Consider the following 14,004-nt stretch of genomic DNA (forward strand, 5'->3'; position numbering starts at 1 on the left):
CCGTTTGCTAAGCAATGTTAAAAGCCTTTTTTTTTTACTTTTTGGAAAAGGTCATGGTCTCATGCTGAAAAGCATATGAAGTGGGGGGTCTGTCCAACACGTTCCAAATATCAGGGGCCACCACCCAAATGGCCCTGCCCTTGCATTTCAGGTAACTGGAGTACCCAGAGCAGGGCCTTTTGATGCCTTTTGTCTGTCCAAGGGCCCAATGCTGTCCAACTGATTTCATAGAATATTTGAGCTGGAAGGAACCTTGCAGGGTCCTGCAGAGCACAAGAATCTCCTACAGCAACCCTGCCAGGTGGCCAGGTACAGCTTCTGCCTGAAAACCCCCAAGGAAGCAGCGCTCACCACTGTTCCTACTGCCATACAGCTCTTACAGTTAGCAAATTCTGCCTGATGTCCAGCCCGAATCTCCTTCCTTGTAATTTCAGCCCATTCCTCGGTTCTGGCCTTCAGGAGCAACAGGGAACAAGTTCGTTCCTTCTTCCATCTGACAGCACTTCAAGCATCTCTCTGCTAGCATCTCTCCCTGTAGCCTTCTCCTGGTTAAATATACCCAGCTCCTTCAACCATTCCTCACAGGACACCTGGGAAGCTTCAGGCAACTTGGCCAGCTTGCAGACCTCACTGTGACTAGGTTCTTTATGAGACACAGAACAAACAAACCAGTGTTGGTGAGCTTGTGTTCTGGGCTGTGAAACTATGAGGCTATGCACACAACCAGAGGCAGGGCTGGGGGGCTTACCTTTCCCCCAGATGATCCCAGAACAGTGGTGGGAAGCATGGACCATGTTCCTACATGATCTGTGCTGCTGCATGCAATGTGGATCTCCAGAGTTTGGATGAGGCATCCCAGCCTCCACATGTCCCACAATGCATCGTGCAATGAGTGTGGTGCATTGGGGAATAGCCCTGTGGAACGGGTGCTCTAGGCACCCATCTCTGGGTCACATGACCTCAGTAAAAGGTTGGATCCAGTTGGTGGGTTAGGTGCTGTGGCAACGCCGGGACCCGCCTGCACACGAGCAGCCTAAGCCAGGCTGGGCTGCCCTAGCCTAGGTTAGGCTGCTTATTTTTTTAAGGAACCCTGCTATATACCACAGAACAACTGCCCCTAAGATCCTGTAATTTATTGTATTGTATTGTATTTATTCAGTTTCTATACCGCCCTTCCAAAAATGGCTCAGGGTGGTTTACACAGAGAAATAACAACAACAAAAATAAGGTGGATCTCTGTGCTGGGGGTGGATAAGGCCAGTTACTCTCCCCGTGCTAAATAAAAGAGAATCACCACGTTAAAAGGTGCCTCTTTGCCAAGTTAGCAGGGATTAATGGGTTCTCCAGTTTGGTCCCCAGATGCTGTTGGACTGCAGCTCCCACCACCCTCAGCCACAATAGTCTTTGCTGCTGGGGATGATGGGAGTTGTAGTCCAACAGCATCTGAGGACCCACATTTGAGAACCTCTCAGCAACCAATTCCCACCATATGCAAGTGAGCATCAGAGTGTGAACACTGGGGTGCAGGTGTGTATGCATGCACACTCTGTCAATCACTTAAAGTGTGCCTCTTGGTCTTCAGAGCAATCAGGTTATGAGAGCAGCCTTGCCCCCCTCAGAGCTGTGTGGGTGGGGGGGACATTGATTTTTTTCTGCAAAGATGAGAGGGATTCTGAAACTTGTCCAAATGGAGTCAGTCCACTTTTAAAAACAAGTTGAAGAGCTTCTCAACCAATTCAGTGTCATCAAATGGTGGGATCAACATGGTGGCCCGGGTTACCATGTAGTGTCCCATGGGCAGTTTCCGCAATGCCCACTCGTGCTGTTGAGGCAGGAAGGAAGGAAGGAAGGAAGGAAGGAAGGAAGGAAGGAAGGAAGGAAGGAAGGAAGGAGCGCCGTTCCACAAATACCTGAAATTGCACAATCACAGTTGTGTGACACTGCGGCCATGGTTTCCAGTGGCCATAGTGTCACACGATTTTAGGCATTTGCAGAATGGCACTCTCACACAACTCCATCAATCTGCTTTTTGCTGCCTGCTGTCATGTGGGCGGTGCAGAAACTGCCCATGGGACACTAAATGGAATGTCAACCGGTATTCGTACTAGAACAGAAATCTGGGATAAGGCCCCAGTGATTTCAAGTGTTTGCAAAGAACAATGGAAGACACATTCTCTCGCTCTCTCCTCTCTCTATGATGGAGAGAGTTGTTTAAAAGGGAAAACTTGAGATGATACATATCATCTCAAATTCTCCCTTTCCCACGACTCAAGAGAGAAGTTTCCTACCCCTATACAAGGTGTGGTAATCCTCAACGAGACCAGATTGTGCAGGTATTTAAAAAACCTAATAGAAGATAACAAAGACCTGTGCACAAAGCATTTTTCAATCATCTTTTCCACTGTTTGAATTGTCAGAGCTACAAGCTACGTCAGTAGATCTGTCCAGACATTACACTGTATCTGTGTGTAGGAGTCTGCACACATGTACACATTTCTGTGTGAATGGCCATGCTTCCATTCATTTTGAAAGTGCACCTGGGTACAGGCGCCCTCATAGGAACATAGGATGCTGCCATATACGGAGTCAGGCCATTGGTCCATCTAGCTCAGTATTGTCTATACAGACTGGCAGTGGCTTCTCCAAGGTTGTAGGCAGGTATCTCTCTCAGCACTATCTTGGCGATGTCAGGGAGGAAACTAGGAATCTTCTGCTCCTCCCAGAGGAGCCCTATCCCCTAAGGGTGAGGGTTAGGTTTCAAAATCTGCCTTTATTCCAAGGTGAGCTATTTAGGTTAGGAGCCATCAGCACCCACCCGGACTCTCACCCCAGGCAGCACTGGATGGGAAGCAGATGCACTTTTCCTCTCCTCTGCTGGGCTTCTAGCAAACTGAGAGACAAACAACATTCCTATAAAGGCCCAAATCTGAGCAGGTGACCCCAGGAACCGCTGAGTCACTCAGGAACTGGCTCCAGTCTTGCACACATGCTTGCTACCACAAGATCAGCTCTCTCTCCTCCTTTTTAATGCCCCTAAGGCAGGGTCCAGCTAGGATGTCAGTGTCACTGAAACGTCAGGGGGAAACCTGACAGTTTTGGAAGAATGTACCTCCAAAGCTTGATTGTTGTTACTTGCCATGCACTTTGTGAGGTTGCAAACCCAGATAGGGCCATTGATCTCAGACATCCAATACAGATCTGAGGACTGATGCATACAACCAATTCTTTAATTCAACCATTCGATGAATCTGTCTCACCTGCCATTGCTTCACCAGCTCTACACAGCAACATAGGGAGCTGCCTTATACTGAGTCAGACCCTTGGTCCATCTAGCTCAGTATTGGCTATACTGACTGGCAGCAGCTCTCTAAGGTTTCAGGCAGGAGTCTTTCCCAGTCTTACCTGGAGATGCTGCCAGGGACTGAACTTGGGACCTTCTGTAGATGCTGTACCACTGAGCTATGATCCCATCCCTTAAGGGGAGTATCTTACAGTGTGATCTCCCATCAACTAGTCTGGGTCAATGCATCAAACCCTGGGAGGAAAATGAAACAAAAAATAAATAAACTGGTGCCTCCTCTGAAACCACCACTTCATTCATGAAAGAAGGAAAAAAGCTCTTGAAGCACCTGTAAGAGGAGTCGACACTGATTTAATAATCCCAGTTCTTGCTCTGCCGTTTAAGTCACTGTGACGATTTGTCCCTCAGCTTTCACCCCCATCTCAGACCCACACCCCCTCACCCACATTCGCCTCTCCACCCTAATTCAGCTCAAGAATCTTCTCCTTCCAGTGAATGGCACAGAGTGGGGAACAAGCAGCTTGCAATCTAGGAATTCAAGGCTGCAGTATTAAAACGGATTTCCATCCAGTTTGGGCCTGCCTGCTACTGTCTGGGTTACAAGATGTGGACTCTCTACTTTCCTGCCCGTTTGTACCAATGGTTAACTGCTGGCTAGCAGAAACAACTGCACTGTAACAAGAGGTTCCATATATTTTAAACCGTACTCTTAAGCAGCCGAGACAGCTTAAAAATCCAGCCCCGGGGTTTCTTACTAATTTGGTGGTGTCCAATTCCAGACTGAAAGGTCTGTTCACCCTTCTTTGTGCCAGAGGGTTGTGTATTTGATGTCACACTACCTCAGCGATGAAAAAGGCCTGTGTGATAGTATCATTCCAGAATCTCCAATAAAAGAATTATATTCTCAACCGAGTGTAGAGTCATTGCTTGAATCCAGAGGAAAATAAAGTTAGGGAGGTTGGGGGAAGAAGAGGGAAGGAACAGGGGTTTACTGAGTTAGGCAAGATATGCTCCATCACTTGGAAATGTAAGGAAATGTTCTTCACTCAGTTTGTAAGACCAATAAGCGGGATGAGGGGACATGAGCTGTTTAACCTCAGAATAATGGCCTTCTTATTAGAAGGGGGTAAGACAAACCTATGGAGGACAATAGGTCTATTGATGGCTATTAGCTGTGAAAGTAAAATGGAGCTTCCAGGTTTGGGGACAGTCAACCTTGGTGCTTTGGAAACAAGCTAAAGAAGAGGGCCATTGCCTTCATGCTCTGCTTCTGAGTTTCATGTGCAGAGACCATTTCAGGGGTTAGCACAGCAGGTTTCACACCCGATGTCAAATCTAACAGCACTGTCCTTCCGACACAACTGCACAGCCCCTAATCAACATGGCATTTTCTTACCAGATTAAACACGAATTCCACTCTCTCGAGGGATGTTCCTGTTAATCGATGTGCAATCCCCAGGGATACAGAGGTGCACCTAAGTAATTTTGGAGCCTGGACCTAAAGGCCGCAATATAAGCATCATCCCGCTACAAACATACACACACACACACACACACACAGTTAAATAGGAGTGTTGTCAGAAACAGTTTGAGCTACACTTGCATTTACATGTGTTTAATTTTAATAATTAAAATTGTTAAATTGCTTTTTAAAGGGGTAAAAGCTTGAACATATAAATGTGTATTCAGTTTCTTAAAAGGAACCACAGACACCAGAGAATGGACAAGAGGGGATTGGATAACTTCATGGAGGAGAGGTCTATTGATGGCTACTAGTTGGAGGGCTGTGGGCCACTTCTAGCCTCAAAGGCAGGATGCCTCTGAGTCTCAGTTGCAGGGGAGTAACAGCAGGAGGGAGGGCACGCCCTCAACTCCTGCCTGTGACTTCCAGGGGCATCTGGTGGGCCACTGTGCAAAACAGGATGCTGGACTAGATGGGCCTTGGGCCTTATCCAGCAGGGCTGTTCTTATGTTCTTATGTTTGACACCCACCAGGAGAGCATGCCAGAGCCTGGAGCAACAACTGAGGAGGCCCTGTCGCACGTGCACAAGTAGAGTTGTGTTTCCTGAATAAAGCCTGCCAGATATTTACTCATGAGCTTCAATTCTTTAAAGAGGAAGACAATACAATACAATATTGCAGGTGTCACAAGATCCTTGGATATTTATTTTTTATTTTTGCAACAGATGGACGTGGTTCTCTCTCTAGAAGTTTATTTTATTTATTGTTACATTTATATACCGCCTTTCATTAAAAACAATCCCAAGTTGTGGCTTCTTTCTTGAACCTCCATTTAAGCAAGCACTTTAAAAGGGAAATGATACCCAAGGCAGGTCGCCTGCCTGCCTGGGAACTCTTCTAACTGGAGAGGGCGTTTTCCAGTTAGCTGCTCAACGGTGGCAAAATGTTTCCGTTCAGGCAAATCGCATTCAAAATGTAAATAGCAAAGCACCCAGCAAGGGAGCAGTCTCACAAAAACTAACAACCCCAAGAACCAGCAACTTTTTTACGCCAGATATAGAACGTTATAGCACTATGTTGCAGCAATTAAATTCGAAACAAGGCATCGGAAATATGAACAGCATCCTGCTGTCTGCATAGGTACTGCGGTGTCACAACACAGGAAGTGTGGAAGGACACTTCCAAGATATGACGTGACCCCGTTGCAGGGTCTAATCTGGAAAGCGCCCTGGAGACTGTGACTTCAGGAAAGCAAAAGAGAAGAGAACCACTTGGCAGCAGAGCTGTTGGGTGCAATTCATCACTGTCGCTTGTGAGTAGTTACTAGAACACACATCTTGCCTAGAAGGAGAAGGTTTGGGAAATAGCTTTTTGGTCTCTGGACATTTTCCTAAGACACCTCTCTCTCTCTCTCTCTCTCTCTCTCTCTCTCTCTCTCTCTCTGCCAGAGATTAGACAAGATCACTCTGTGAGGAGGGCAGAGTTAAAGTAACTCTTTGAAGCATACTTCAGTGTCTGTATACTTTTTCAGAACTTTAGATTTTTGTTGTGCCATAGAATCTAATAGAATGACATTTGCTACTCATTTTGGTTTCTTTCTTAAATAGCTGCAGGTACTTCGGTCTATTCTCCAGTTTTCTCTGGTTTTGTTATTCCCCCCCCAACCATCCTGCCCGCTTGTATTCTATAAATAGCAAATGGCAATATTATACATCAAGGTCCTCTCAGGAAGCTGCAGGACTTGACAAACGAAAATGGGAGACACACATTTGTAATACTTTTGGGGTGGGGTGGGGTGGGGTGGGGGGAGCTACAATTGAACGGCGGGTGGGGGGGAATGTCCCTTGGCCCCTGGGGGCAGCTGCCAGTGGGGTGACAACTTGTTCTTTGCTCTCCCCCACAAATGCTTATCTGAAGAAGAAAGTAGGGGCAGGCAGAGGGCTTTCTTCCCTTTTTGTCCCGGGGCTCACTCCAACTTGGCTACACCCCTTCTCCTTGTTTTCAGTTTCGTTATTTGAAAGTCTTATAAGCTGCCCTTCTGAGGAACCTACCTGGGAGGATGCACTGGAATAAAAATGACACAAGCAAGGAACCAAAATCGCACCAAGGAATGAATATATTGATCCATGAGGCGTCCTTAGGCAAGGTCTGGCTGTTTGTTCATCTAGCCCAGTATTGTCTACTCTGACTGGCAGCAGCTGTCCATAAACTGGGGCTGAGAGTGGGGCCATGCCGGAGACTGAACCTCTCCCTGCTAGGACAGGAGTTGTGTGCAGATTAGGGCTGTTTCACCACATCCTCCTTCCCACCACACATATTTTGGCTCAACATTTCCTGTTGCTTAATAGTGGCTTCTTTTGCTCCACATTTGCCCCCCCCCCACCCCCAGCCCTGTTCCTCAAGGTCTTTTTAAATTGGAGATTGATCCTGGGACCTTATGCATGCACCGGAAAGGAGGGGAGCTGTTCTTGCAATAGCAAACACGAATTGTCCCCTTTGCCAAGCAAGGTCTGTCTTGCTTTGCACTTGAATGGGTGACCATATGTGAGTGCTGCCAGGTAGGGGATGGGACCATAGTTAAGTGGAAGGGCATTTGCTTGCTGCCAGTCAGTGCCCTGCAGGCAATACTAAGCTAGATAGTCTAACTTGGTATAAGGCAGCTTCCTGTGTTCCTGAGGGGCTCTGAGCTATGCCCCCTCCCCAAGGAGAGCTGGTCTTGTGGTAGCAAGTATGACTTGTGGTAGCTAAGCAGGGTCCAGCCTGGTTGCATATGAATGGGAGACTTGATGTATGAGTACTGCAAGATCTTCCCCTCAGGGGATGGAGCCACTCTGGGAAGATCATCTAGGTTCCAAGTTCCCTCCCTGGCAGCATCTCCAAGATAGGACAAGATGTATTTATTTTTTTATAGGACAAGATTTTTGTATTGAACCAACAAACTACCAAAGCATACAGTACGTTGCCAAAGCACAATTATATACAAAGTGGTTGTTTGTACATGATATATCTACAAAGATTTACACACAATGATTTGGAAACCCACAAGGTTATGAAGTATATGCAGGTAGTACTGTAACTCGAGGGTGGGGGATTTCAAGGCACATCAGGTAATCGGGGGGGTTACGTCCAACGTCCATTTCCACAATTTGTCCCACTGCTGTTTAGAAGAGATACTCTTGTCTTTTTGCACAAAACCATACAAACTTTTCCAGAAGAGATTTACTGTCTCATCTGCGTGAACCTCAAGATAGGGCTGAGAGAGATTCCTGCCTGCAACCTTGGAAAAGCCACTGCCAGTCTATGAAGACAATACTGAGCTAGATGGACCAAGGGTCTGACATTTTATATGGCAGCTTCCTATGTACAGCTCCCCATTACACACTATGGAAGGCTCCACTCCCGCATCAGCAATTCTTGTGCACCATTTACTAAAACTGCCACACACTGTCTATCCCTGTCTTAAAGCTCTGTAAGGTGTTTGTGCTTTGGGCTAAAAGTTTGCCCAGAGTTATGAATCATTCAGAGTCTTTGTAACATGTGAATTAGGAGGCCACATGGCATCTTAATGTTCAAGTAGGGATGGGGCCATATCTCAGTGGTAAATCATTTGCTTTTTATGCAGAAGGTCCCAGATTCAATCCCTGACATCCCTCTGTAGGGCTGAACTTCAGCCCTCCTGCAGATGCTGGCCTACAACTCCCATAATCCCTGGCTATTGGCCACTGTGGCTGGGGATTATGGGAGCTGTAGTCCAAAAACAGTTGGGTGGCCTATAAACTGAGCAGGCCTGGCATAGACCTACTGAGCTAGATGAAGCCATGGTCTGACTCAGTAGGAGATAACTTCAGAGGAGGGGCTGTAGCTCAGTGGCAGATTATTGATTTTGCATGCCGAAGGTCCTGGCAGCATCTGCTGGTAGTGCTGGGAAATACCCATCTGAAACCCTGGAGAGCTGCTGCCAGCCAGTATTGGCAACTCTGAGGTATATGGACCAATGTCTGACTTGGTTCTATGGAAAAAACGCACAAGAAAATTGTGCACAGAAAAAAACCCACTGTCATAAAAGCGCACAAGAAAAATGCGCACAAGAAAAAAAAAAACAGAGCATTGCTCACATGGAAAAATGCCCACATCGAAAATAACCTACACGGAAAATTGCTCACACTGAAAAATGCCCACACGGAAAAATTCTTGCGTTGAAGCGTAGTGATAATGAATGGTTTAATCCAGGCCTACGAATAAGTATATAAAATTATGTATCAAAGTATAATTCAGGAAAGTTTGGTTCATATCCCTAATGGAGTATAGAGCCAGCAGGTTATTCAGAGTTGAGAAGCCTCTCGGTAACAGAGGCCAAAGTCAAGAGTGGGAGGCCCCCTCTCAAGAATGTGGGTTGAGAAGCCCACCAGAGATAACAGGTACCAGGAGTGGTCAAACACAGGCCATTAGCTAAATTCCCCAGTCAGCAGAAAGAGGGTCTTGCTGGTACGAAGAGATACCATAGGGATTAAAGTTGTCATAAAAGCCAGGTAGTAACTCATCTTCTCAGGCTCTAGATGGCACCTCTGGAATATGTAAGAGAATTGAGCCTAATCCTCTTTGGTTCTGGCAAGACTCCCCATTCCCTATCCACAATAGGAGGATGAAAGCCAGTGGCTGAATCAAACAGGAAGGCTAGATTCTAGAGGTTTTTCCTGCAACAGTAGTATATATGTGCGTATTTTTTCCATGTGGGCATTTTTCCATGTGGGCAATTTTCCATGTGGGCATTTTTCCGTGTGAGCAATTTTCCATGTGGGCATTTTTCTTGTGTGCTTTTATGACAATGGGGTTTTTTCTGTGAGCAATTTTCTTGTGGGCTTTTTTCATGTGTTTTTTTTTTTTTTCTGGTTACTGTCTGACTCAATAGAAGGTAGCTTCCTATGTCACAACATTTTGCCATGCAAAACCTAGCATGGTAAACAATAGACTTGGGCACGAATATAAAAGTTGGAAATTGATCCTCTGACCCAATCTAATTTGACCCCAGAAATGTTGGTTCAGGATCCTTTGGACCCTTCCATATGTTAGGGTCAGGATCGAGGTTGGACTCGGACAAATCTTAAAACATGCTTTTAAAGTAACCGTGGATACTTACTGTTTACCCTGAAAAAAACTTATCTTGTAGCAACAGAGAATCACAGTGGAAGTGATGTAATAACAGAGGAAGTGTTCATCACTAAGAGGAAGTGATGTAACATCTAAGAATCACAGGTGAAAGCTGGAAAACAGCTGCTTGTGAGTGAAAAACTGGCCAAAAATATTTTCCAAGTTTTTAAAAATGAGATATGCATAGGCAGGTAGGCAGGCAGGCAGAGAGGGCAAAAGATGGGGGTCTTTCTCACCAGCTGAAATAGCTTTAAAAAAAGAGGGAGTAGATTCTTGCTGCTATTTGGAGCTCTGGAAAGCTCCCCCCCCCTTTTTTTTTAAACGAAGTGGGTCAGAAAGGTCCAATCCAAACTAGGCTGGGCAAGTTTGGGTTTGGACTCTCAAGAAAACCCTCCGATTTTGGTAAAATGGGACCATGTCTGAGATTACTGCCTATTTTGCACAAGCCTAGTAAACAGCATTTTTGAATGCAGCACATTCATATGGGGGTGGTGGATGGAATTACCAACATTTCACCAAAAACACCTCTAATGTTAAGAACATAAGAACAGCCCTGCTGGATCAGGTCCACGGCGCATCTAGTCCAGCATCCTGTTTCACCCAGTGGCCCACCAGATGCCACTGGGAGCCTACAGGCAGGAGTTGAGGGCATGCCCTCTCTCCTACTGTTACTCTAATGAAACTAATATTAAGAGGCATCCCAACTTTGAGGCTGGAGGTGGCCGAGCTCTCCAACCAGTAGCCGATGATAGACCTCTCCTCCATGGAGTGATCCAAACCCCTTTTAAATCCATCCAGGTTGTTGGCTGTCACCACATCTTGTGGCAGAGAATTCCACAAGTTGATTATGGGTTGTGTGAAAAAGTACTTCTATTTGTTGGTCCTAAATCGTACCAATGTGCATCACTTTACACTTGCCAACACTGAACCACATTTGGCATTTTGTCACCCACTCCCCCAGTTTGGAGAGATCCTTTTGGAGCTCCTCATAATCCGTTTTGGATTTCACTACCCTAAATTGTTTGGTATTATCTGCAAATTTGGTCACCTCACTGCTAACCCCAACTTCTAGATCATTTATGAATACATTAAAAAGCACCGGTCTCAGTACAGATCCCTGGGGGACCCCACTTCTTACTTCCCTCTGTTGTGAAAACTCTCCGTTTATACCTACCCTCTGTTTCCTGTCCTTCAACCTGTTAGCAATCCGCATATGTACTTGTCCCCTTATTCCATGACTGCTAGGTTTCCTCAGGAGTCTTTGATGAGGAACTTTGTCAAAAGCTTTTTGGAAGTCCAGGTATACTATGTCAACTGGGTCACCTTTATCCACACACTTGTTGACACTCTCAAAGAACTTATTTAGTTAGTTAGTTATTTGATTTTTATACCGCCCTTCCAAAATGGTTCGTGAGGCAAGATTTACCTTTGCAGAAGCAATGCTGGTTCTTCCCCAGCAGGGCCTGTTCTTCTATGTCCTTTACAATTTTATCCTTGAGAATGCTTTCTATCAGTTTGCTGGAACAGACGTTAAGCTAACAGGCCTGTAATTTCGCAGATTGCTCCTGTATCCCTTTTTGAAGATCGGTGTTACCTTTGCTGCTTTCCAGTCCTCTGGTACAGAGTCTGATTGTAAGGATAAGTTATATATATATATTGCAAGGAGGTCGGCTATTGCACATTTGAGTTCTTTAAAGACTCTTGGATGGATGCCGTCTGGCCCTGGTGATTTGCTAGTCTTCAATTTTTCCAGACAGTTTAGAACATCAACTCTTGTAACTTCTATCTGACTCAGTTCTTTAGCCTCCGTCCCCGAAAAGCCTGGTTCAATAACAGGCATATGCTCAGTATCCTCTGCCATGAAGACAGATGCAAAGAACTCATTTAGCTTCTCTGCAACCTCCAAATCCTCCTTAATAATCCCTTTCAGTCCCTCATTGGCTAATGGTCCAGCTGCCTCCCTGGCAGGTTTCCTGCTTCTGATATATTTTTAAAAGTTTTTGTTACTCCCCTTGCTGCTTTTAGCTAAATGTTCCTCAAACTCTCTTTTCGCCTCCCTTATTGTCACCTTGCATTTCTTTTGCCAGAGTTTATGTTCTTTTCTGTTCTCCTTATTTGGGTTAGGCTTTCCAATTTTGGGAGGAAGTCTTATTCTCCTTTATGGCTTGTTTGACTTTACCTGGACCTGGACCTAAAGGGCTTTGGAGGCTGCCCTGTTGCAAGTTCAGCATCATTTCTTAATACGTTAGTTCCTGAGGGCACACACCACACCACCCAGGATAGACTATTTTATTTATTTATCATATTTATCATATTTATCAGACTAAAGAGGATTTGCAGGGCCCCAGAGCATGTGGAGACTCTGGACTTTGGCCCCGAAGTCCAGGGGTAATAGCTCCTCTGGTTAGCCATGCTGGCATCCTCCTGGACTTAGTGATACCTTTCCTCCTTTGTGGTATACATTCTAACTAGGCTTCTAGAATTGTGTTTTTGAGTAAACTCCATGCATTCTGGAGTGAAGTGACTCTCTTGATTTTCCCTTTCAGTTTTCTTTTCACCATACTCCCCATTTTGGAGAAGTTTCCTCTTCTGAAATTCAAAGTGTCTGTGTTAGACTTCCTTGCTGATTCTCTTCCCAAATGTATGCTGAATTTGATTGCACTATGGTCACTGTTCCCTAAGGGGTCCATGACACTGATATCACGCACCAGTACCTGGGTGCCACTCAGAATTAAGTCCAAGGCCCCCTTCTCTCTAGTTGGTTCCAAGACCAACTGTTCTAGGGCACAGTCATTCAGCGTATCTAGAAATTTGACCTCTCTGTTATTTCCTGACTGTGAATTTACCCAGTCTTTGTGTGGGTAATTGAAGTCACCCATTTTTACAGCCCTGCCTCTCCTTGAAGGCTCCCCGATTTCCTCCTGCAACTCCCAGTCACTGTCAGTGTTCTGATCCCAAGGGCGATGGCACATCCCCAGCAGCACATTTCCTTTCAGGCCTTGTATTGTCATCCACGGGGTTTCTGTGGAGGACTTTGGTCCTCCTAGGTTTTCTAGCTTGTTAGATTCCAGACTCAAAACAAACCAGGCAAGCAGGTTTTGTGCACACCCCTATATCTTGGTTCAAGTGTAGCCCATTCCTTTTGTACAGGCTTTGTTTGCCCCAAAATGTATGCCAGTGCCTAACAAATCTAAACTTCTCCTCCTGGCACCATTTCATTCACACTTTAAGACCCCTCCGCTCCACCTGTCTCGCTGTCCCTGCGCGTGGAACAGGTAGCATTTCTGAGAATGCTGCCTTGTGGCTCCTGGACTTCAATATGCTACCCATTAGCCTAAATTTGGCTTCCAGGGCCTCCCAGCTACACTTCCCAACCTCATTGGTGCCAATGTGCACCACGACAGCTGGCTCTTCCTCAGCACTGCCTAACAGCCCATCTAGACGCAGCGTGATGTCCAAAACCTTCACACCAGGCAGGCAAGTCACCGTGCAGTCAACACGCAGGTCACAAACCCATCTCTCTATACCTCTAAGGCAGGGGTGGGGAACCTTGGCCCTCCAGCTGTTTTTGAACTACAAATTGTGGCTGGGGATGATGGGAGTTGTAGTTCAAAAACAGCTGGAGGGCCAAGGTTCCCCACCCCTGCTCTAAGGACTGCATCACCCACCACAAGGAGGCCCTACCCTCTTGAAGAGCATCCCCTGTGTGAGAGGATATGGGTTCATAATCCACAGAAGGAGTTCCTTCTAAGGGAGCATTTCCCTCTTCCTCAGACTGATGTCCTCCTTCCCCGAGATCTTCATTCTCCTTGACAGCAGAGGAGCTATCAGTCTTGGAGTGGGATGCCTCTACCACGTCCCTGAAGGTCTCATCTGCATGCCTCTCTGTCTCTTTGAGCTTCTCCAGATCTGCCACCTTGGTCTCAAGGGAATGGATTTGTTCCCTGAGAGCCAGGAGCTCCTTGCACCGAGCACACACCCATGACTTCTGCCCATGGGGTAAATAGTCATACATGTGACACTCTGCGCAATACACTGGGAAGTGCCCCCTCCCCTGCTAGCTTTCTATGTTCATAACTGTTTTTCTGGGCTG

Source organism: Hemicordylus capensis, chromosome 2 (genome assembly GCF_027244095.1).
Source record: "Hemicordylus capensis ecotype Gifberg chromosome 2, rHemCap1.1.pri, whole genome shotgun sequence".
Classification (NCBI taxonomy): Eukaryota; Metazoa; Chordata; class Lepidosauria; order Squamata; family Cordylidae; genus Hemicordylus; species Hemicordylus capensis.